We start from the raw sequence: 25,611 nt of genomic DNA, 5'->3' as shown, positions 1-25,611 counted from the left end.
ACTACAAACTCCACAAATAGAGACTCGGCAACTAGAAATTCCACAAATAGAGAATCGGCAACTAGAAATTCTACAACTAGAGACTCTGCAACTAGAAACTCCACAACTAGAGACTCGGCAACAAGAAATTCCACTAATAGAGACTCGGCAACTAGAAATTCTATATCTAGAAACTCCACAACTAGAAACTGCAAAACTAGAGACTTCACAACTAGAAACTCAACAACTAGAAACTCCACTACTGGAAACTCCACAACTTGAGACTCCGCAACTTGAAACTTCACAAGTAGAAACTCCGCTATTAAATACTCCGCAATTAGAAACTTCGCAACTAGAAACTCCACAACTTAAAACTCCAACACTAGATACTCCACAACTGGAAACTCCACAACTAGAAACTCCACAACTAGAGACTCCACAACTCGAAACTCAACAACTAGAAACTCTACAACCAGAGACTCCGCAACTCCACAACAAGAAACTCCACCACTGGAAACTCCACAACTAGATACTCCGCAACTAGTAACTCTACAACTAGAGACTCCACAACTTGAAACTCCACAACTTTAAACTCCACAACTTGAGACTCCACAACTAGAAACTCAACAAATGAACACTCCGCAACTAGAAACTCCGCAGCTAGAAACTACATAACTAGAGACTCCACAACTAGAAACTCCAAAACTCGAAACTCCACAACTGGAAACTCCACAACTAGACACTCCACAACTAAAAACTCTTCAACTAAAAACTCCTAAACTTGAGACTCCACAACTAGAGAATCTACAAATAGAGACTTCAAACTAGAAACTCCACAACTAAAAACTCAACAACTAGAAACTGCACAGCTTGAGACTCCGCAACTTGAAACTCCACAACTTGAAACTCCACAACTAGAAACTCCGCAACTAGAAACTTCACAACTAGAAACTCCACAACTGGAAACTCCACTACTAGAAACTCCACAACTTGAAACTCCACAACTAGAAACTCCACAACCAGAAACTCTACAACTAGAAACTCCACAACAAGAAACTCCGCATCTAGAGACTCCACAACTAAAAACTCCACAACTAGAAACTCCACAACAACAAACTCTACAAATAGAGACTCGGCAACTAGAAAAAATTCCATAACTAGAAACTTCACAACTAAAACCCCACAACTAAAAACTCCACAACTAGAAACTCCACAACTACAAACTCTACAACTAGAGACTCCGCAACTAGAAACTCCACAGCCAGAGACTCTGCAATTAGAAACTCTGCAGCTAGAAACTCCACAAACAGAAACTCCACAATTAGTAACTCTGCAGCTAGAAACTCCACAACTAGAGACTCCACAGCTAGAAACTCCACAACTAGAAACTCCACAACTAGAAACTCCACAACTTGAAACCTCACAACCTTAAGTTCCGCAACTAGAAAATCCACAGCTAGAGATTCCGCAACTAGAAACTCCACAACTAGAAACTCCAGAACTCAATACTCCACAACTCGAAACTCCACAACTGAAAAATCCACAACTGGAAACTCCACAACTAGACACTCCACAACTAAAAACTCTACAACCAGAAACTCCTAAACTAGAGACTCCACAACTAGAGATTACAACTAGAGACTTCAAACTAGAAACTCAACAACTAGAAACTCCACAACCAGAAACTCCACAACTAGAGACTCCGCAACTAGAAACTCCACAACCAGAGACTCTGCAACTAGAAACTTCGCAGCTAGAAACTCCACAAATAGAAACTCGGCAACTAGAAACTCCGCAGCTAGAAACTACACAACTGGAAACTCCACAACTAGATACTCCACAACTGGAAACACCACAACTAGAAACTCCACAACTACAACTAAAGACTCCACAACTCGAAACTCCAAAACTAGAAACTCCACAACCAGAGACTCCGCAACTCCACAACTAGAAACTCCACAACTGGAAACTCCACAACTAGATACTGCGCAACTAGAAACTCCACAACTAGAGACTCCACAACTAGAAACACCACAACTACAAACTCAACAACTAGAAACTCCACAACTAGAAACTCCACAACTTGAAACCTCACAACCTTAAGTTACGCAACTAGAAATGCCACAGCCAGAGATTCCGCAACTAGAAACTCCATAACTAGAAACTCCACAACTAGAAACTCCACAACTAGAAACTCCGCAGCTAGAGACTCCACAACTAGAAACTCCACAACTTGAAACTCCACAACTAGAAACTCCACAACTAGAAACTCAGCTATTAAAAACTCCGCAACTAGAAACTCCACAACTAGATACTCCAACTGGAAACTCCACAACTGGAAACTTCACAACCGGAAACTCCACAACTAGATACTCCACAACTGGAAACTCCACAAACAGAGACTCTGCAACTAGAAACTCCGCAACTCGAAACTCCACAACTAGAAACTCCACAACTAGAAACTCCACAACTAGAGACTCCGCATTTCCACAACTAGAAACTCCACAACTGGAAACTCCACAACTAGATACTCCACAACTAGAAACTCCACAACTAGAGACTCCCCAACTTGAAACTCCACAACTTTGAACTCCACAACTTGATACTCCACAACTAGAAACTCCACAACTTTAAACTTCACAACTAGAAACTCCACAACCAGAAAATCTACAACTAGAAACTCCGCAACTAGAAACTCCACAACCAGAGACTCTGCACCTAGAAACTCCACAACTCGAAACTCCACAACTAGAAACTCCACAACTAGAAACTCCACAACTAGAGACTCCGCAACTCCACAAATAGAAACTCCACAACTGGAAACTCCACAACTAGATACTCCACAACTAGAAACTCCACAACTAGAGACTCCCCAACTTGAAACTCCACAACTTTAAACTCCACAACTTGAGACTCCACAAATAGAAATTCCACAACTTGAAACTCCACAACTAGAAACTCCACAACCAGAAACTGTACAACTAGAAACTCCACAACTAGAAACTCCACAACTAGAATCTCCGCAACTAGAGACTCCACAACTAAAAACTCTACAACTAGAAACTCCACAACAACAAACTCAACAAATATAGACTCGGCAACTAGAAATTCCATATCTAGAAACTCCTCAACTAAAAACCCCACAACTAAAAACTCCACAACTAGAAACTCCACAACTAGAAACTCTACAACTAGAGACTCCGCAACTAGAAACTCCACAGCCAGAGACTCTGCAACTAGAAACTCTGCAGCTAGAAACTCCACAAACAGAAACTTCACAATTAGAAACTCCGCAGCTAGAAACTCCACAACTAGAAACTCCACAACTAGAAACTCCACTACTAGAAACTCTACAACTAGAGACTGTTCGACTAGAGAATTCGCAACTAGAAACTCCAAAACTAAAGACTGAACTAGAAACTTCGCAGCTAGAAACTCCACAAGTAGAAACTCCACAACTCGAAACTCCACAACTACAAACTCCACAACTACAAACTCCACAATCAGAGACTCGGCTACAAGAAATTTCATGTCTCGAAAGTCCACAACTAAGAACTCCACAACTGGAAACTCCACAACTAGAAACCCCACAACTAGAAATACCACAACTAGAGACTCCGCAACTAGAAACTCCACAACCAGAGACTCTGCAACTAGAAACTCCGCAGCTAGAAACTCCACAAATAGAAACTCCGCAACTAGAAACTCCGCAGCTAGAAACTACAAAACTAGAGACTCCACAACTAGAAACTCCACAACTACAAACTCAACAACTAGAAACTCCGGAACTAGAAACTCCACAACTAGAAACTCCACAACTCGAAACTCAACTACTAGAAACTCCACAACCAGAGACTCCGCAACTCCACAACAAGAAACTCCACAACTGGAAACTCCACAACTAGATACTCCGCTACTAGTAACTCTACAACTAGAGACTCCACAACTTGAAACTCCACAACTTTAAACTCCACAACTTGAGACTCCACAACTAGAAACTCAACAAATGAAAACTCCGCAACTAGAAACTCCGCAGCTAGAAACTACACAACTAGAGACTCCACAACTAGAAACTCCAAAACTCGAAACTCCACAACTGGAAACTCCACAACTAGACACTCCACAACTAAAAACTCTTCAACTAGAAACTCCTAAACTTGAGACTCCACAACTAGAGAATCTACAAGTAGAGACTTCAAACTAGAAACTCAACAACTAAAAACTCCACAACTAAAAACTCAACAACTAGAAACTGCACAGCTTGAGACTCCGCAACTTGAAACTCCACAACTTGAAACTCCACAACGAGAAACTCCGCAACTAGAAACTCCACAACTAGGGACTCCGCAACTAGAAACTCCACAACTAGAAACTCCACAACTGGAAACTCCACTACTAGATACGCCACAACTGGAAACTCGACAACTAGAAACTCCACATCTAGAGACTCCACAACTTGAAACTCCACAACTAGAAACTCTGCAAATAGAAACTCCACAACTTGAAACTCCACAACTACAAACTCCACAACTAGAGACTCGGCAACTAGAAATTCCACAAATAGAGACTCGGCAACTAGAAATTCTATATCTAGAAACTACACAACTAGAAACTGCAAAACTAGAGACTTCACAACTAGAAACTCAACTAGAAACTCCACAACTAAAAACTCCACAACTGGAAACGCCACAACTTGAGACTCCGCAACTTGAAACTTCACAAGTAGAAACTCCGCTATTAAATACTCCGCAACTAGAAACTCCGCAACTAGAAACTCCACAACTTAAAACTCCACAACTAGATACTCCACAACTGGAAACTCCACAACTAGATACTTCACAACTGTAAACTCCACAACTAGATACTCCACAACTGGAAACTCCACAACTAGAAACTTCACAACTAGAGACTCCACAACTCGAAACTCAACAACTAGACACTCCACAACCAGAGACTCCGCAACTCCACAACAAGAAACTCCACAACTGGAAACTCCACAACTAGATACTCCACAACTAGAAACTCCACAAAAAGAAACTTCGCAACTAGAGACTCCACAACAAAAAACTCCACAACTAGAAACTCCACAACAACAAACTCCACAAATAGAGACTCGGCAACTAGAAAAAAATTCCATATATGGAAACTTCACAACTAAAAACCCCACAGCTAAAAACTCCACATCTTGAAACTCCACAACTTTAAACTCCACAACTTGAGACTCCACAACTAGAAACTCAACAAATGAAAACTCCGCAACTAGAAACTCCGCAGCTAGAAACTACACAACTAGAGACTCCACAACTAGAACCTCCAAAACTCGAAACTTCACAACTGGAAACTCCACAACTAGACACTCCACAACTAAAAACTCTTCAACTACAAAATCCTAAACTTGAGACTCCACAACTGGAGAATCTACAAATAGAGACTTCAAACTAGAAAATCAACAACTAAAAACTTCACAACTAAAAACTCAAGAACTAGAAACTGCACAGCTTGAGACTCCGCAACTTGAAACTCCACAACTTGAAACTCCACTAGAAACTCCGCAACTAGAAACTCCACAACTAGGAACTCAACAACTTGAAACTCCACAACTAGAAACTCCACAACCAGAAACTCTACAACTAGAAACTCCACAACTAGAAACTCCACAAAAAGGAACTTCGCAACTAGAGACTCCACAACAAAAAACTCCACAACTAGAAACTCCACAACAACAAACTCCACAAATAGAGACTCGGCAACTAGAAAAAAATTCCATATATAGAAACTTCACAACTAAAAACCCCACAACTAAAAACTCCACAACTAGAAACTCCACAACTAGAAACTCTACAACTAGAGACTCCGCAACTAGAAACTCCACAGCCAGAGACTCTGCAACTAGAAACTCTGCAGCTAGAAACTCCACAAACAGAAACTCCACAATTAAAAACTCCGCAGCTAGAAACTCCACAACTAGAGACTCCACAACTAGAAACTCCCCAACTAGAAACTCCACAACTTGAAACCTCACAACCTTAAGTTCCGCAACTAGAAAATCCACAGCTAGAGATTCCGCAACTAGAAACTCCACAACTAGAAACTCCAGAACTCAAAACTCCACAACTCGAAACTCCACAACTGGAAACTCCACAACCAGACACTCCACAACTAAAAACTCTACAACCAGAAACTCCTAAACTAGAGACTCCACAACTAGACACTACAACTAGAGACTTCAAACTAGAAACTCAATAACTAGAAACTCCACAACTTGAAACTCCACAACTAGAAACTCCACAACTAGAAACCCAACAACTAGAGACTCTGCAACTAGAAACTCCGCAGCTAGAAACTCCACAAATAGAAACTCCGCAACTAGAAACTCCGCAGCTAGAAACTACACAACTAGAGACTCCACAACTAGAAACTCCACAACTAGAAACTCCACAACTTGAAACCTCACAACCTTAAGTTACGCAACTAGAAAATCCACAGCTAGAGATTCCGCAACTAGAAACTCCACAACTAGAAACTCCACAACTAGAAACTCCACAAATAGAGACTCGGCAACTGGAAATTTCATATCTAGAAACTCCACAACTAAAAACTCCACAACTAGAGACTCCGCAACTACAAACTCCACAACCAGAGACTCCACAACTAGAAACTTCACAACTTGAAACTCCACAACTAGAAACTCCACAACCAGAAACTCCCCAACTAGAAACTCCACAACTAGAAACTCTGCAACTAGAGCCTCCACAAATAGAAACTCCACAACTAGAAACTCCACAACTACAAACTCCACAACTAGAAAGTCCACAACTAGAAACTCCACAACTAGAAACTCCACAACTTGAAACCTCACAACCTTAAGTTACGCAACTAGAAAATCCACAGCTAGAAATTCCGCAACTAGAAACTCCGCAACTAGAAACACCACAACTAGAAACTCAACAACTAGAAACTCCGCAACTAGAAACTCCACAACCAGAGACTCTGCAACTAGAAACTCCGCAGCTAGAAACTCCACAAATAGAAACTCCGCAACTAGAAACTCCGCAGCTAGAAACTACACAACTTGAGACTCCACAACTAGAAAATCCACAACTAGAAACTCCACAACTAGAAACTCCACAACTTGAAACCTGACAACCTTAAGTTACGCAACTAGAAAATCCCCAGCTAGAGATTCCGCAACTAGAAACTCCACAACTAGAAACTCCACAACTAGAAACTCAACAACTAGAAACTCCGCAACTAGAAACTCCGCAGCTAGAAACTCCACAAATAGAAACTCTGCAACTAGAAACGTTGCAGCTAGAAACAACACAACTAGAGACTCGGCAACTAGAAATTCCACAACTAGAGACTCTGCAACTAGAAACTCCACAACTAGATACTCGGCAACTAGAATTTCCACAAATAGAGACTCGGCAACTAGCAATTCTATATCTAGAAACTCCACAACTGGAAACTGCACAACTAGATACTCCGCAACTAGTAACTCTACAACTAGAGACTCCACAACTTGAAACTCCAAAACTAGAAACTCCACAACTAGAAACTCCACAACTAGACACTCCACAACTAAAAACTCTTCAACTAGAAACTCCTAAACTTGAGAATCCACAACGAGAGAATCTACAAGTAGAGACTTCAAACTAGAAGCTCAACAACTAAATCTCCACAACTAGAAACTCCACAACTACAAACTCCACAAATAGAGACTCGGCAACTAGAAATTCCACAAATAGAGACTCGGCAACTAGAAATTCCACAACTAGAGACTCTGCAACTAGAAACTCCACAACTAAAGATTCGGCAACTAGAAATTCCACAAATAGAGACTCGGCAACTAGAAATTCTATATCTAGAAACTCCACAACTAGAAACTGCAAAACTAGAGACTTCACAACTAGAAAATCAACAACTAGAAACTCCACAACTAAAAACTCCACAACTGGAAACTCCACAACTTGAGACTCCGAAACTTGAAACTTCACAAGTAGAAACTCCGCTATTAAATGCTCCGCAACTAGAAACTGCGCAACTAGAAACTCCACAACTTAAAACTCCACAACTAGATACTCCACAACTGGAAACTCCACAACTAGATACTTCACAACTGTAAACTCCACAACTAGATACTCCACAACTGGAAACTCCACAACTAGAAACTCCACAACTAGAGACTCCACAACTCGAAGCTCAACAACTAGAAACTCCACAACCAGAGACTCCGCAACTCCACAACAAGAAACTCCACAACTGGAAACTCCACAACTAGATACTCCGCAACAAGTAACTCTACAACTAGAGACTCCACAACTAGAAACTCCACAACTTTGAACTCCACAACTTGATACTCCACAACTAGAAACTCCACAACTTTAAACTTCACAACTAGAAACTCCACAACCAGAAAATCTACAACTAGAAACTCCGCAACTAGAAACTCCACAACCAGAGACTCTGCACCTAGAAACTCCACAACTCGAAACTCCACAACTAGAAACTCCACAACTAGAAACTCCACAACTAGAGACTCCGCAACTCCACAAATAGAAACTCCACAACTGGAAACTCCACAACTAGATACTCCACAACTAGAAACTCCACAACTAGAGACTCCCCAACTTGAAACTCCACAACTTTAAACTCCACAACTTGAGACTCCACAAATAGAAATTCCACAACTTGAAACTCCACAACTAGAAACTCCACAACCAGAAACTGTACAACTAGAAACTCCACAACTAGAAACTCCACAACTAGAAACTCCACTACTAGAAACTCTACAACTAGAGAATGTTCGACTAGAGAATTCGCAACTAGAAACTCCAAAACTAAAGACTGAACTAGAAACTTCGCAGCTAGAAACTCCACAAGTAGAAACTCCACAACTCGAAACTCCACAACTACAAACTCCACAACTACAAACTCCACAATCAGAGACTCGGCTACAAGAAATTTCATGTCTCGAAAGTCCACAACTAAGAACTCCACAACTGGAAACTCCACAACTAGAAACCCCACAACTAGAAATACCACAACTAGAGACTCCGCAACTAGAAACTCCACAACCAGAGACTCTGCAACTAGAAACTCCGCAGCTAGAAACTCCACAAATAGAAACTCCGCAACTAGAAACTCCGCAGCTAGAAACTACAAAACTAGAGACTCCACAACTAGAAACTCCACAACTACAAACTCAACAACTAGAAACTCCGGAACTAGAAACTCCACAACTAGAAACTCCACAACTCGAAACTCAACTACTAGATACTCCACAACCAGAGACTCCGCAACTCCACAACAAGAAACTCCACAACTGGAAACTCCACAACTAGATAGTCCGCTACTAGTAACTCTACAACTAGAGACTCCACAACTTGAAACTCCACAACTTTAAACTCCACAACTTGAGACTCCACAACTAGAAACTCAACAAATGAAAACTCCGCAACTAGAAACTCCGCAGCTAGAAACTACACAACTAGAGACTCCACAACTAGAAACTCCAAAACTCGAAACTCCACAACTGGAAACTCCACAACTAGACACTCCACAACTAAAAACTCTTCAACTAGAAACTCCTAAACTTGAGACTCCACAACTAGAGAATCTACAAGTAGAGACTTCAAACTAGAAACTCAACAACTAAAAACTCCACAACTAAAAACTCAACAACTAGAAACTGCACAGCTTGAGACTCCGCAACTTGAAACTCCACAACTTGAAACTCCACAACGAGAAACTCCGCAACTAGAAACTCCACAACTAGAAACTCCACAACTGGAAACTCCACTACTAGATACGCCACAACTGGAAACTCGACAACTAGAAACTCCACATCTAGAGACTCCACAACTTGAAACTCCACAACTAGAAACTCTGCAAATAGAAACTCCACAACTTGAAACTCCACAACTACAAACTCCACAACTAGAGACTCGGCAACTAGAAATTCCACAAATAGAGACTCGGCAACTAGAAATTCTATATCTAGAAACTACACAACTAGAAACTGCAAAACTAGAGACTTCACAACTAGAAACTCAACTAGAAACTCCACAACTAAAAACTCCACAACTGGAAACGCCACAACTTGAGACTCCGCAACTTGAAACTTCACAAGTAGAAACTCCGCTATTAAATACTCCGCAACTAGAAACTCCGCAACTAGAAACTCCACAACTTAAAACTCCACAACTAGATACTCCACAACTGGAAACTCCACAACTAGATACTTCACAACTGTAAACTCCACAACTAGATACTCCACAACTGGAAACTCCACAACTAGAAACTTCACAACTAGAGACTCCACAACTCGAAACTCAACAACTAGACACTCCACAACCAGAGACTCCGCAACTCCACAACAAGAAACTCCACAACTGGAAACTCCACAACTAGATACTCCACAACTAGAAACTCCACAAAAAGAAACTTCGCAACTAGAGACTCCACAACAAAAAACTCCACAACTAGAAACTCCACAACAACAAACTCCACAAATAGAGACTCGGCAACTAGAAAAAAATTCCATATATGGAAACTTCACAACTAAAAACCCCACAGCTAAAAACTCCACATCTTGAAACTCCACAACTTTAAACTCCACAACTTGAGACTCCACAACTAGAAACTCAACAAATGAAAACTCCGCAACTAGAAACTCCGCAGCTAGAAACTACACAACTAGAGACTCCACAACTAGAACCTCCAAAACTCGAAACTTCACAACTGGAAACTCCACAACTAGACACTCCACAACTAAAAACTCTTCAACTACAAAATCCTAAACTTGAGACTCCACAACTGGAGAATCTACAAATAGAGACTTCAAACTAGAAAATCAACAACTAAAAACTTCACAACTAAAAACTCAAGAACTAGAAACTGCACAGCTTGAGACTCCGCAACTTGAAACTCCACAACTTGAAACTCCACTAGAAACTCCGCAACTAGAAACTCCACAACTAGAAACTCCACAACTTGAAACTCCACAACTAGAAACTCCACAACCAGAAACTCTACAACTAGAAACTCCACAACTAGAAACTCCACAAAAAGGAACTTCGCAACTAGAGACTCCACAACAAAAAACTCCACAACTAGAAACTCCACAACAACAAACTCCACAAATAGAGACTCGGCAACTAGAAAAAAATTCCATATATAGAAACTTCACAACTAAAAACCCCACAACTAAAAACTCCACAACTAGAAACTCCACAACTAGAAACTCTACAACTAGAGACTCCGCAACTAGAAACTCCACAGCCAGAGACTCTGCAACTAGAAACTCTGCAGCTAGAAACTCCACAAACAGAAACTCCACAATTAAAAACTCCGCAGCTAGAAACTCCACAACTAGAGACTCCACAACTAGAAACTCCCCAACTAGAAACTCCACAACTTGAAACCTCACAACCTTAAGTTCCGCAACTAGAAAATCCACAGCTAGAGATTCCGCAACTAGAAACTCCACAACTAGAAACTCCAGAACTCAAAACTCCACAACTCGAAACTCCACAACTGGAAACTCCACAACCAGACACTCCACAACTAAAAACTCTACAACCAGAAACTCCTAAACTAGAGACTCCACAACTAGACACTACAACTAGAGACTTCAAACTAGAAACTCAATAACTAGAAACTCCACAACTTGAAACTCCACAACTAGAAACTCCACAACTAGAAACCCAACAACTAGAGACTCTGCAACTAGAAACTCCGCAGCTAGAAACTCCACAAATAGAAACTCCGCAACTAGAAACTCCGCAGCTAGAAACTACACAACTAGAGACTCCACAACTAGAAACTCCACAACTAGAAACTCCACAACTTGAAACCTCACAACCTTAAGTTACGCAACTAGAAAATCCACAGCTAGAGATTCCGCAACTAGAAACTCCACAACTAGAAACTCCACAACTAGAAACTCCACAAATAGAGACTCGGCAACTGGAAATTTCATATCTAGAAACTCCACAACTAAAAACTCCACAACTAGAGACTCCGCAACTACAAACTCCACAACTAGAAAGTCCACAACTAGAAACTCCACAACTAGAAACTCCACAACTTGAAACCTCACAACCTTAAGTTACGCAACTAGAAAATCCACAGCTAGAAATTCCGCAACTAGAAACTCCGCAACTAGAAACACCACAACTAGAAACTCAACAACTAGAAACTCCGCAACTAGAAACTCCACAACTTGAAACTCCACAACTAGAAACTCCACAACCAGAAACTCCCCAACTAGAAACTCCACAACTAGAAACTCTGCAACTAGAGACTCCACAAATAGAAACTCCACAACTAGAAACTCCACAACTACAAACTCCACAACTAGAAAGTCCACAACTAGAAACTCCACAACTAGAAACTCCACAACTTGAAACCTCACAACCTTAAGTTACGCAACTAGAAAATCCACAGCTAGAAATTCCGCAACTAGAAACTCCGCAACTAGAAACACCACAACTAGAAACTCAACAACTAGAAACTCCGCAACTAGAAACTCCACAACCAGAGACTCTGCAACTAGAAACTCCGCAGCTAGAAACTCCACAAATAGAAACTCCGCAACTAGAAACTCCGCAGCTAGAAACTACACAACTTGAGACTCCACAACTAGAAAATCCACAACTAGAAACTCCACAACTAGAAACTCCACAACTTGAAACCTGACAACCTTAAGTTACGCAACTAGAAAATCCCCAGCTAGAGATTCCGCAACTAGAAACTCCACAACTAGAAACTCCACAACTAGAAACTCAACAACTAGAAACTCCGCAACTAGAAACTCCGCAGCTAGAAACTCCACAAATAGAAACTCTGCAACTAGAAACGTTGCAGCTAGAAACAACACAACTAGAGACTCGGCAACTAGAAATTCCACAACTAGAGACTCTGCAACTAGAAACTCCACAACTAGATACTCGGCAACTAGAATTTCCACAAATAGAGACTCGGCAACTAGCAATTCTATATCTAGAAACTCCACAACTAGAAACTGCAAAACTAGAGACTTCACAACTAGAAACTCCACAACTGGAAACTGCACAACTAGATACTCCGCAACTAGTAACTCTACAACTAGAGACTCCACAACTTGAAACTCCAAAACTAGAAACTCCACAACTAGAAACTCCACAACTAGACACTCCACAACTAAAAACTCTTCAACTAGAAACTCCTAAACTTGAGAATCCACAACGAGAGAATCTACAAGTAGAGACTTCAAACTAGAAGCTCAACAACTAAATCTCCACAACTAGAAACTCCACAACTACAAACTCCACAAATAGAGACTCGGCAACTAGAAATTCCACAAATAGAGACTCGGCAACTAGAAATTCCACAACTAGAGACTCTGCAACTAGAAACTCCACAACTAAAGATTCGGCAACTAGAAATTCCACAAATAGAGACTCGGCAACTAGAAATTCTATATCTAGAAACTCCACAACTAGAAACTGCAAAACTAGAGACTTCACAACTAGAAAATCAACAACTAGAAACTCCACAACTAAAAACTCCACAACTGGAAACTCCACAACTTGAGACTCCGAAACTTGAAACTTCACAAGTAGAAACTCCGCTATTAAATGCTCCGCAACTAGAAACTGCGCAACTAGAAACTCCACAACTTAAAACTCCACAACTAGATACTCCACAACTGGAAACTCCACAACTAGATACTTCACAACTGTAAACTCCACAACTAGATACTCCACAACTGGAAACTCCACAACTAGAAACTCCACAACTAGAGACTCCACAACTCGAAGCTCAACAACTAGAAACTCCACAACCAGAGACTCCGCAACTCCACAACAAGAAACTCCACAACTGGAAACTCCACAACTAGATACTCCGCAACAAGTAACTCTACAACTAGAGACTCCACAACTAGAAACTCCACAACAACAAACTCCACAAATAGAGGCTCGGCAACTACAAAAAATTCCATATCTAGAAACTTCACAACTAAAAACCCCACAACTAAAAACTCCACAACTAGAAACTCCACAACTAAAAACTCTACAACTAGAGACTCCGCCACTAGAAACTCCACAGCCAGAGACTCTGCAACTAGAAACTCTGCAGCTAGAAACTCCACAAACAGAAACTCCACAATTAGAAACTTTGCAGCTAGAAACTCCACAAACAGAAACTCCACAATTAGAAACTCTGCAGCTAGAAACTCTACAACTAGAGACTCCACAACTAGAAACTCCACAACTAGAAACACCACAACTAGAAACTCCACAACTTGAAACCTCACAACCTTAAGTTCCGCAACTAGAAAATCCACAGTTAGAGATTCCGCAACTAGAAACTCCACAACTAGAAACTCCAGAACTCAAAACTCCACAACTCGAAACTCCACAACTGGAAACTCCACAACTGGAAACTCCACAACTAGACACTCCACAACTAAAAACTCTACAACCAGAAACTCCTAAACTAGAGACTCCACAACTAGAGACTACAACTAGAGACTTCAAACTAGAAACTCAACAACTAGAAACTCCACAACTTGAAACTCCACAACTGGAAACTCCACAACTAGAAACTCTACAACTAGAGACTGTTCAACTAGAGACTCGGCTACAAGAAATTTCATGTATCGAAAGTCCACAACTAAGAACTCCACAACTGGAAACTCCACAACTAGAAACCCCACAACTAGAAATACCACAACTAGAGACTCCGCAACTAGAAACTCCACAACCAGAGACTGCAACTAGAAACTCCGCAGCTAGAAACTCCACAAATAGAAACTCCGCAACTAGAAACTCCGCAGCTAGAAACTACACAACTAGAGACTCCACAACTAGAAACTCCACAACTAGAAACTCCACAACTTGAAACCTCACAACCTTAAGTTACGCAACTAGAAAATCCACAGCTAGAGATTCCGCAACTAGAAACTTCACAACTAGAAACTCCACAACTAGAAACTCAACAACTAGAAACTCCGGAACTCAAAACTCCAACTAGAAACTCCAAAACTCGAACTTTCACAACTCGAAACACCACAACTGGAAACTCCACAACTAGACAGTCTTCAACTAGAAACTCCTAAACTAGAGACTCCACAACTAGAGAATCTACAACTAGAGACTTCAAACTAGAAACTCAACCACTAGAAACTCCACAACTAAAAACTCAACAACTAGAAACGCCAGAGCTCGAGACTCCGCAACTTGAAACTCCGCAACTAGAAACTCTGAAGCTAGAAACTTCAGAATTAAACACTCCACAACTAGAAACTCTACAACTAGAAACTCCACAACTTGAAACTCCACAACTCAAAACTCCAACTAGAAACTCCAAAACTCGAACTTTCACAACTCGAAACACCACAACTGGAAACTCCACAACTAGACAGTCTTCAACTAGAAACTCCTAAACTAGAGACTCCACAACTAGAGAATCTACAACTAGAGACTTCAAACTAGAAACTCAACCACTAGAAACTCCACAACTAAAAACTCAACAACTAGAAACGCCAGAGCTCGAGACTCCGCAACTTGAAACTCCACAACTAGAAACTACGCAACTAGAAACTCCACAACTAGGGACTCCGCAACTAGAAACTCCGCAACTAGAAACTCCACAACTGGAAACTCCACTACTAGATACTCCACAACTGGACACTCGACAACTAGAAACTCCACATCTAGAGACTCCACAACTTGAAACTCCACAATTAGAGACTCTGCAACTAGAAACTCCACAACTTGAGACTCCGCAACTCCACAACTAGAAACTCTACAACTGGAAAATCCAATCTAGATACTCCACAACTAGAAAAACCACAACTAGAAACTCCACAACTTGAAACTCCACAAGCTTAAACTGCACAACTTGAGACTCCACAACTAGAAATTCCACAACTAGAACCTCCACAACTAGAAACTACCCAACTAGGAAATCGCACCCCAGAGACTCCACAACTAGAAACTCCACAACTTGAAACTCCAGAACTAGAAACTCCACAACCAGAAACTTCACAACTAGAAACTCCACAACTAGAAACTCCACAACTAGAAACTTCGCAACTAGAGACTCCACAACTAGAAACTCCACAACTAGAAACTCCACAACTACAAACTCCACAAATAGAGACTCGGCAACTGGAAATTCTATATCTAGAAACTCCACAACTAAAAACTCCACAACTAGAAACTGCAAAACTAGAGACTTCACAACTAGAAACTCCACAACTGGAAACTCCACAACTAGATACTCCGCAACTAGAAACTCCACAACTAGAGACTCCACAACTTGAAACTCGACAACTTTAAACTCCACAACTTGAGACTCCACAACTAGAAACTCCACAACATGAAACTCCACAACTAGAAACTCCAAAACCAGAAACTCCACAACCATAAACTCCGCAACTAGAAACTCCAAAACTAGAAACTCTGCAACTAGAGACTCCACAAATAGAAACTCTACAACTAGAAACTCCACAACTACAAACTCCACAAATAGAGACTCGGCTACAAGATATTTCATGTCTAGAAAGTCCACAACTAAAAACTCCACAACTGGAAACTCCACAACTTGAGACTCCACAACTTGAGACGCCGCAACTAGAAACTCCACAACTTGAAACTTCACAACTAGAAACTCCACAACTAAAAACTCTACAACTAGAGACTCCTCAACTAGAGAATTCGCAACTAGAAACTCCAAAAGTAGAGACTCTGCACCTAAAAACTCCGCAGCTAGAAACTCCACAACTAGAAACTCCACAACTCGAAACTCCACAACTAGAAACTCCACAACTTGAAACTCCACAACTCAAAACTCCACAACTTGAAACTCCACAACTAGAAACTCGACAACTTGAGACTCTGCCACAAGAAACTCCACAACTTGAAAATCCACAACTAGAAACTCCACAACCAGAAACTCCACAACTAGAAACTCCACAACGAGAAACTACGCAACTAGAGACTCCACAACTAGAAACTCCACAACTAGAAACTCCGCCACTAGAGACTCCACAATTACAAACTCCACAACTACAAACTCCACAACTACAAACTCCACAAATAGAGACTCAGCAACTAGAAATTCCATATCTAGAAACTGCACAACTAGAAACTCCGCAACTAGAGACTCCACAACTAGAAACTCCACAACTAGAAACTCCACAACTTGAAACTCCACAAATAGAAACTCCACAACTACAAACTCCACAAATAGAGACTCGGCAACTAGAAATTCCATATCTAGAAACTCCACAACTAAAAACTCCACAACTAGAGACTCCGCAACTAGAAACTCCACAACCAGAGACTCTGCAACTAGAAACTCCGCAGCTAGAAACTCCACAAATAGAAACTCCGCAACTAGAAACTCCCCAGCTAGAAACTACACAACTGAAAACTCCACAACTAGATACTCCACAACTGGAAACTCCACAACTAGAAACTCCACAACTACAACTAAAGACTCCACAACTCGAAACTCTAAAACTAGAAACTCCACAACCAGAGACTCCGCAACTCCACAACTAGAAACTCCACAACTGGAAACTCCACAACTAGATACTGCGCAACTAGAAACTCCACAACTTGAGACTCCACAACTTGAAACTCCACAACTTGAAACTCCACAACTAGAAACTCTGCAACTAGAGACTCCACAAATAGAAACTCCACGACTAGAAACTCCACAACTAGAAACTCCACAACTAGAAACTCCACAACTTGAAACCTCACAACCTTAAGTTACGCAACTAGAAAATCCACAGCTAGAGATTCCGCAACTAGAAACTCCACAACTAGAAACTCAACAACTAGAAACTCCGCAACTAGAAACTCCACAACCAGAGACTCTGCAACTAGAAACTCCGCAGCTAGAAACTCCACAGATAGAAACTCCGCAACTAGAAACTGCGCAGCTAGGAACTACACAACTTGAAACTTCACAACTAGAAACTCTGCTATTAAATACTCCGCAACTAGAAACTCCGCAAATAGAAACTTTACAGCTTAAAACTCCACAACTAGATACTCCACAACTGGAAACTCCACAACTAGATACTTCACAACTGGAAACTCCACAACTAGATACTCCACAACTGGAAACTTCACAACTAGAAACTCCACAACTAGAGACTCCACAACTCGAAACTCAACTACTAGAAACTCCACAACCAGAGACTCCGCAACTCCACAACAAGAAACTCCACAACTGGAAGCTCCACAACTAGATACTCCGCTACTAGTAACTCTACAACTAGAGACTCCACAACTTGAAACTCCACAACTTTAAACTCCACAACTTGAGACTCCACAACTAGAAACTCAACAAATGAAAACTCCGCAACTAGAAACTCCGCAGCTAGAAACTACACAACTAGAGACTCCACAACTAGAAACTCCAAAACTCGAAACTCCACAACTGGAAACTCCACAACTAGACACTCCACAACTAAAAACTCTTCAACTAGAAACTCCTAAACTTGAGACTCCACAACTAGAGAATCTACAAGTAGAGACTTCAAACTTGAAACTCAACAAATAAAAACTCCACAACTAAAAACTCAACAACTAGAAACTGCACAGCTTGAGACTCCGCAACTTGAAACTCCACAACTTGAAACTCCACAACGAGAAACTCCGCAACTAGAAACTCCACAACTAGGGACTCCGCAACTAGAAACTCCACAACTAGAAACTCCACAACTGGAAACTCCACTACTAGATACGCCACAACTGGAAACTCGACAACTAGAAACTCCACATCTAGAGACTCCACAACTTGAAACTCCACAACTAGAAACTCTGCAAATAGAAACTCCACAACTTGAAACTCCACAACTACAAACTCCACAACTAGAGACTCGGCAACTAGAAATTCCACAAATAGAGACTCGGCAACTAGAAATTCTATATCTAGAAACTCCACAACTAGAAACTGCAAAACTAGAGACTTCACAACTAGAAACTCAACTAAAAACTCCACAACTAAAAACTCCACAACTGGAAACGCCACAACTTGAGACTCCGCAACTTGAAACTTCACAAGTAGAAACTCCGCTATTAAATACTCCGCAACTAGAAACTCCGCAACTAGAAACTCCACAACTTAAAACTCCACAACTAGATACTCCACAACTGGAAACTCCACAACTAGATACTTCACAACTGTAAACTCCACAACTAGATACTCCACAACTGGAAACTCCACAACTAGAAACTTCACAACTAGAGACTCCACAACTCGAAACTCAACAACTAGACACTCCACAACCAGAGACTCCGCAACTCCACAACAAGAAACTCCACAACTGGAAACTCCACAACTAGATACTCCACAACTAGAAACTCCACAAAAAGAAACTTCGCAACTAGAGACTCCACAACAAAAAACTCCACAACTAGAAACTCCACAACAACAAACTCCACAAATAGAGACTCGGCAACTAGAAAAAAATTCCATATATGGAAACTTCACAACTAAAAACCCCACAGCTAAAAACTCCACAACTAGAAACTCCGCAACTAGAAACTCCACAACTAGAAACTCCACAACTTGAAACTCCACAACTAGAAACTCCACAACCAGAAACTCTACAACTAGAAACTCCACAACTAGAAACTCCACAAAAAGGAACTTCGCAACTAGAGACTCCACAACAAAAAACTCCACAACTAGAAACTCCACAACAACAAACTCCACAAATAGAGACTCGGCAACTAGAAAAAAATTCCATATATAGAAACTTCACAACTAAAAACCCCACAACTAAAAACTCCACAACTAGAAACTCCACAACTAGAAACTCTACAACTAGAGACTCCGCAACTAGAAACTCCACAGCCAGAGACTCTGCAACTAGAAACTCTGCAGCTAGAAACTCCACAAACAGAAACTCCACAATTAAAAACTCCGCAGCTAGAAACTCCACAACTAGAGACTCCACAACTAGAAACTCCCCAACTAGAAACTCCACAACTTGAAACCTCACAACCTTAAGTTCCGCAACTAGAAAATCCACAGCTAGAGATTCCGCAACTAGAAACTCCACAACTAGAAACTCCAGAACTCAAAACTCCACAACTCGAAACTCCACAACTGGAAACTCCACAACCAGACACTCCACAACTAAAAACTCTACAACCAGAAACTCCTAAACTAGAGACTCCACAACTAGACACTACAACTAGAGACTTCAAACTAGAAACTCAATAACTAGAAACTCCACAACTTGAAACTCCACAACTAGAAACTCCACAACTAGAAACCCAACAACTAGAGACTCTGCAACTAGAAACTTTGCAGCTAGAAACTCCACAAATAGAAACTCCGCAACTAGAAACTCCGCAGCTAGAAACTACACAACTAGAGACTCCACAACTAGAAACTCCACAACTAGAAACTCCACAACTTGAAACCTCACAACCTTAAGTTACGCAACTAGAAAATCCACAGCTAGAGATTCCGCAACTAGAAACTCCACAACTAGAAACTCCACAACTAGAAAATCCACAAATAGAGACTCGGCAACTGGAAATTTCATATCTAGAAACTCCACAACTAAAAACTCCACAACTAGAGACTCCGCAACTACAAACTCCACAACCAGAGACTCCACAACTAGAAACTCCACAACTTGAAAATCCACAACTAGAAACTCCACAACCAGAAACTCCCCAACTAGAAACTCCACAACTAGAAACTCTGCAACTAGAGACTCCACAAATAGAAACTCCACAACTAGAAACTCCACAACTACAAACTCCACAACTAGAAAGTCCACAACTAGAAACTCCACAACTAGAAACTCCACAACTTGAAACCTCACAACCTTAAGTTACGCAACTAGAAAATCCACAGCTAGAAATTCCGCAACTAGAAACTCCACAACTAGAAACACCACAACTAGAAACTCAACAACTAGAAACTCCGCAACTAGAAACTCCACAACCAGAGACTCTGCAACTAGAAACTCCGCAGCTAGAAACTCCACAAATAGAAACTCCGCAACTAGAAACTGCACAGCTAGAAACTACACAACTTGAGACTCCACAACTAGAAAATCCACAACTAGAAACTCCACAACTAGAAACTCCACAACTTGAAACCTGACAACCTTAAGTTACGCAACTAGAAAATCCCCAGCTAGAGATTCCGCAACTAGAAACTCCACAACTAGAAACTCCACAACTAGAAACTCAACAACTAGAAACTCCGCAACTAGAAACTCCGCAGCTAGAAACTCCACAAATAGAAACTCCGCAACTAGAAACGTTGCAGCTAGAAACAACACAACTAGAGACTCGGCAACTAGAAATTCCACAACTAGAGACTCTGCAACTAGAAACTCCACAACTAGATACTTAGCAACTAGAAATTCCACAAATAGAGACTCGGCAACTAGCAATTCCATATCTAGAAACTCCACAACTAGAAACTGCAAAACTAGAGACTTCACAACTAGAAACTCCACAACTGGAAACTGCACAACTAGATACTCCGCAACTAGTAACTCTACAACTAGAGACTCCACAACTTGAAACTCCAAAACTAGAAACTCCACAACTAGAAACTCCACAACTAGACACTCCACAACTAAAAACTCTTCAACTAGAAACTCCTAAACTTGAGAATCCACAACGAGAGAATCTACAAGTAGAGACTTCAAACTAGAAGCTCAACAACTAAATCTCCACAACTAGAAACTCCACAACTACAAACTCCACAAATAGAGACTCGGCAACTAGAAATTCCACAAATAGAGACTCGGCAACTAGAAATTCCACAACTAGAGACTCTGCAACTAGAAACTCCACAACTAGAGATTCGGCAACTAGAAATTCCACAAATAGAGACTCGGCAACTAGAAATTCTATATCTAGAAACTGCACAACTAGAAACTGCAAAACTAGAGACTTCACAACTAGAAAATCAACAACTAGAAACTCCACAACTAAAAACTCCACAACTGGAAACTCCACAACTTGAGACTCCGAAACTTGAAACTTCACAAGTAGAAACTCCGCTATTAAATACTCCGCAACTAGAAACTGCGCAACTAGAAACTCCACAACTTAAAACTCCACAACTAGATACTCCACAACTGGAAACTCCACAACTAGATACTTCACAACTGTAAACTCCACAACTAGATACTCCACAACTGGAAACTCCACAACTAGAAACTCCACAACTAGAGACTCCACAACTCGAAGCTCAACAACTAGAAACTCCACAACCAGAGACTCCGCAACTCCACAACAAGAAACTCCACAACTGGAAACTCCACAACTAGATACTCCGCAACAAGTAACTCTACAACTAGAGACTCCACAACTAGAAACTCCACAACAACAAACTCCACAAATAGAGGCTCGGCAACTACAAAAAATTCCATATCTAGAAACTTCACAACTAAAAACCCCACAACTAAAAACTCCACAACTAGAAACTCCACAACTAGAAACTCTACAACTAGAGACTCCGCCACTAGAAACTCCACAGCCAGAGACTCTGCAACTAGAAACTCTGCAGCTAGAAACTCCACAAACAGAAACTCCACAATTAGAAACTTTGCAGCTAGAAACTCCACAAACAGAAACTCCACAATTAGAAACTCTGCAGCTAGAAACTCTACAACTAGAGACTCCACAACTAGAAACTCCACAACTAGAAACACCACAACTAGAAACTCCACAACTTGAAACCTCACAACCTTAAGTTCCGCAACTAGAAAATCCACAGTTAGAGATTCCGCAACTAGAAACTCCACAACTAGAAACTCCAGAACTCAAAACTCCACAACTCGAAACTCCACAACAGGAAACTCCACAACTGGAAACTCCACAACTAGACACTCCACAACTAAAAACTCTACAACCAGAAACTCCTAAACTAGAGACTCCACAACTAGAGACTACAACTAGAGACTTCAAACTAGAAACTCAACAACTAGAAACTCCACAACTTGAAACTCCACAACTAGAAACTCCACAACTAGAAACTCTACAACTAGAGACTGTTCAACTAGAGACTCGGCTACAAGAAATTTCATGTATCGAAAGTCCACAACTAAGAACTCCACAACTGGAAACTCCACAACTAGAAACCCCACAACTAGAAATACCACAACTAGAGACTCCGCAACTAGAAACTCCACAACCAGAGACTGCAACTAGAAACTCCGCAGCTAGAAACTCCACAAATAGAAACTCTGCAACTAGAAACTCCGCAGCTAGAAACTACACAACTAGAGACTCCACAACTAGAAACTCCACAACTAGAAACTCCACAACTTGAAACCTCACAATCTTAAGTTACGCAACTAGAAAATCCACAGCTAGAGATTCCGCAACTAGAAACTTCACAACTAGAAACTCCACAACTAGAAACTCAACAACTAGAAACTCCGGAACTAGAAACTCCACAACTAGAAACTCCACAACTTGAAACTCCACAAATAGAAACTCCACAACTACAAACTCCACAAATAGAGACTCGGCAACTAGAAATTCCATATCTAGAAACTCCACAACTAAAAACTCCACAACTAGAGACTCCGCAACTAGAAACTCCACAACCAGAGACTCTGCAACTAGAAACTCCGCAGCTAGAAACTCCACAAATAGAAACTCCGCAACTAGAAACTCCTCAGCTAGAAACTACACAACTGAAAACTCCACAACTAGATACTCCACAACTGGAAACTCCACAACTAGAAACTCCACAACTACAACTAAAGACTCCACAACTCGAAACTCTAAAACTAGAAACTCCACAACCAGAGACTCCGCAACTCCACAACTAGAAACTCCACAACTGGAAACTCCACAACTAGATACTGCGCAACTAGAAACTCCACAACTTGAGACTCCACAACTTGAAACTCCACAACTTGAAACTCCACAACTAGAAACTCCACAACTTGAAACTCCACAACTAGAAACTCTGCAACTAGAGACTCCACAAATAGAAACTCCACGACTAGAAACTCCACAACTAGAAACTCCACAACTAGAAACTCCACAACTTGAAACCTCACAACATTAAGTTACGCAACTAGAAAATCCACAGCTAGAGATTCCGCAACTAGAAACTCCACAACTAGAAACTCAACACCTAGAAACTCCGCAACTAGAAACTCCACAACCAGAGACTCTGCAACTAGAAACTCCGCAGCTAGAAACTCCACAGATAGAAACTCCGCAACTAGGAACTGCGCAAATAGGAACTACACAACTTGAAACTCAACAACTAGAAACTCCACAACTAAAAACTCCGCAACTGGAAACTCCACAACTTGAGACTCCGCAACTTGAAACTTCACAACTAGAAACTCCGCTATTAAATACTCCGCAACTAGAAACTCCGCAAATAGAAACTCTACAACTTAAAACTCCACAACTAGATACTCCACAACTGGAAACTCCACAACTAGATACTTCACAACTGGAAACTCCACAACTAGATACTCCACAACTGGAAACTCCGCAACTAGAAACTCCACAACTAGAGACTCCACAACTCGAAACTCAACTACAAGAAACTCCACAACCAGAGACTCCGCAACTCCACAACAAGAAACTCCACAACTGGAAACTCCACAACTAGATAGTCCGCTACTAGTAACTCTACAACTAGAGACTCCACAACTTGAAACTCCACAACTTTAAACTCCACAACTTGAGACTCCACAACTAGAAACTCAACAAATGAAAACTCCACAACTAGAAACTCCGCAGCTAGAAACTACACAAATAGAGACTCCACAACTAGAAACTCCAAAACTCGAAACTCCACAACTGGAAACTCCACAACTAGACACTCCAAAACTAAAAACTCTTCAACTAGAAACTCCTAAACTTGAGACTCCACAACTAGAGAATCTACAAGTAGAGACTTCAAACTAGAAACTCAACAACTAAAAACTCCACAACTAAAAACTCAACAACTAGAAACTGCACAGCTTGAGACTCCGCAACTTGAAACTCCACAACTTGAAACTCCACAACTAGAAACTCCGCAATTAGAAACTCCACAACTAGGGACTCCGCAACTAGAAACTCCACAACTGGAAACTCCACTACTAGATACGCCACAACTGGAAACTCGACAACTAGAAACTCCACATCTAGAGACTCCACAACTTGAAACTCCACAACTAGAAACTCTGCAAATAGAAACTCCACAACTTGAAACTCCACAACGACAAACTCCACAAATGGAGACTCGGCAACTAGAAATTCCACAAATAGAGACTCGGCAACAAGAAATTCCACAACTAGCGACTCTGCAACTAGAAACTCCACAACTAGAGACTCGGCAACTAGAAATTCCACAAATAGAGACTCGGCAACTAGAAATTCTATATCTAGAAACTCCACAACTAGAAACTGCAAAACTAGAGACTTCACAACTAGAAACTCAACAACTAGAAACTCCACAACTAAAAACTCCACAACTGGAAACGCCACAACTTGAGACTCCGCAACTTGAAACTTCACAAGTAGAAACTCCGCTATTAAATACTCCGCAACTAGAAACTCCGCAACTAGAAACTCCACAACCTAAAACTCCACTACTAGATACCCCACAACTGGAAACTCC

The sequence above is a fragment of the Rhipicephalus microplus genome, unplaced genomic scaffold (assembly GCF_043290135.1).
Source record: "Rhipicephalus microplus isolate Deutch F79 unplaced genomic scaffold, USDA_Rmic scaffold_40, whole genome shotgun sequence".
NCBI classification, from domain to species: domain Eukaryota; kingdom Metazoa; phylum Arthropoda; class Arachnida; order Ixodida; family Ixodidae; genus Rhipicephalus; species Rhipicephalus microplus.
This window is presented reverse-complemented; position numbering follows the sequence as displayed.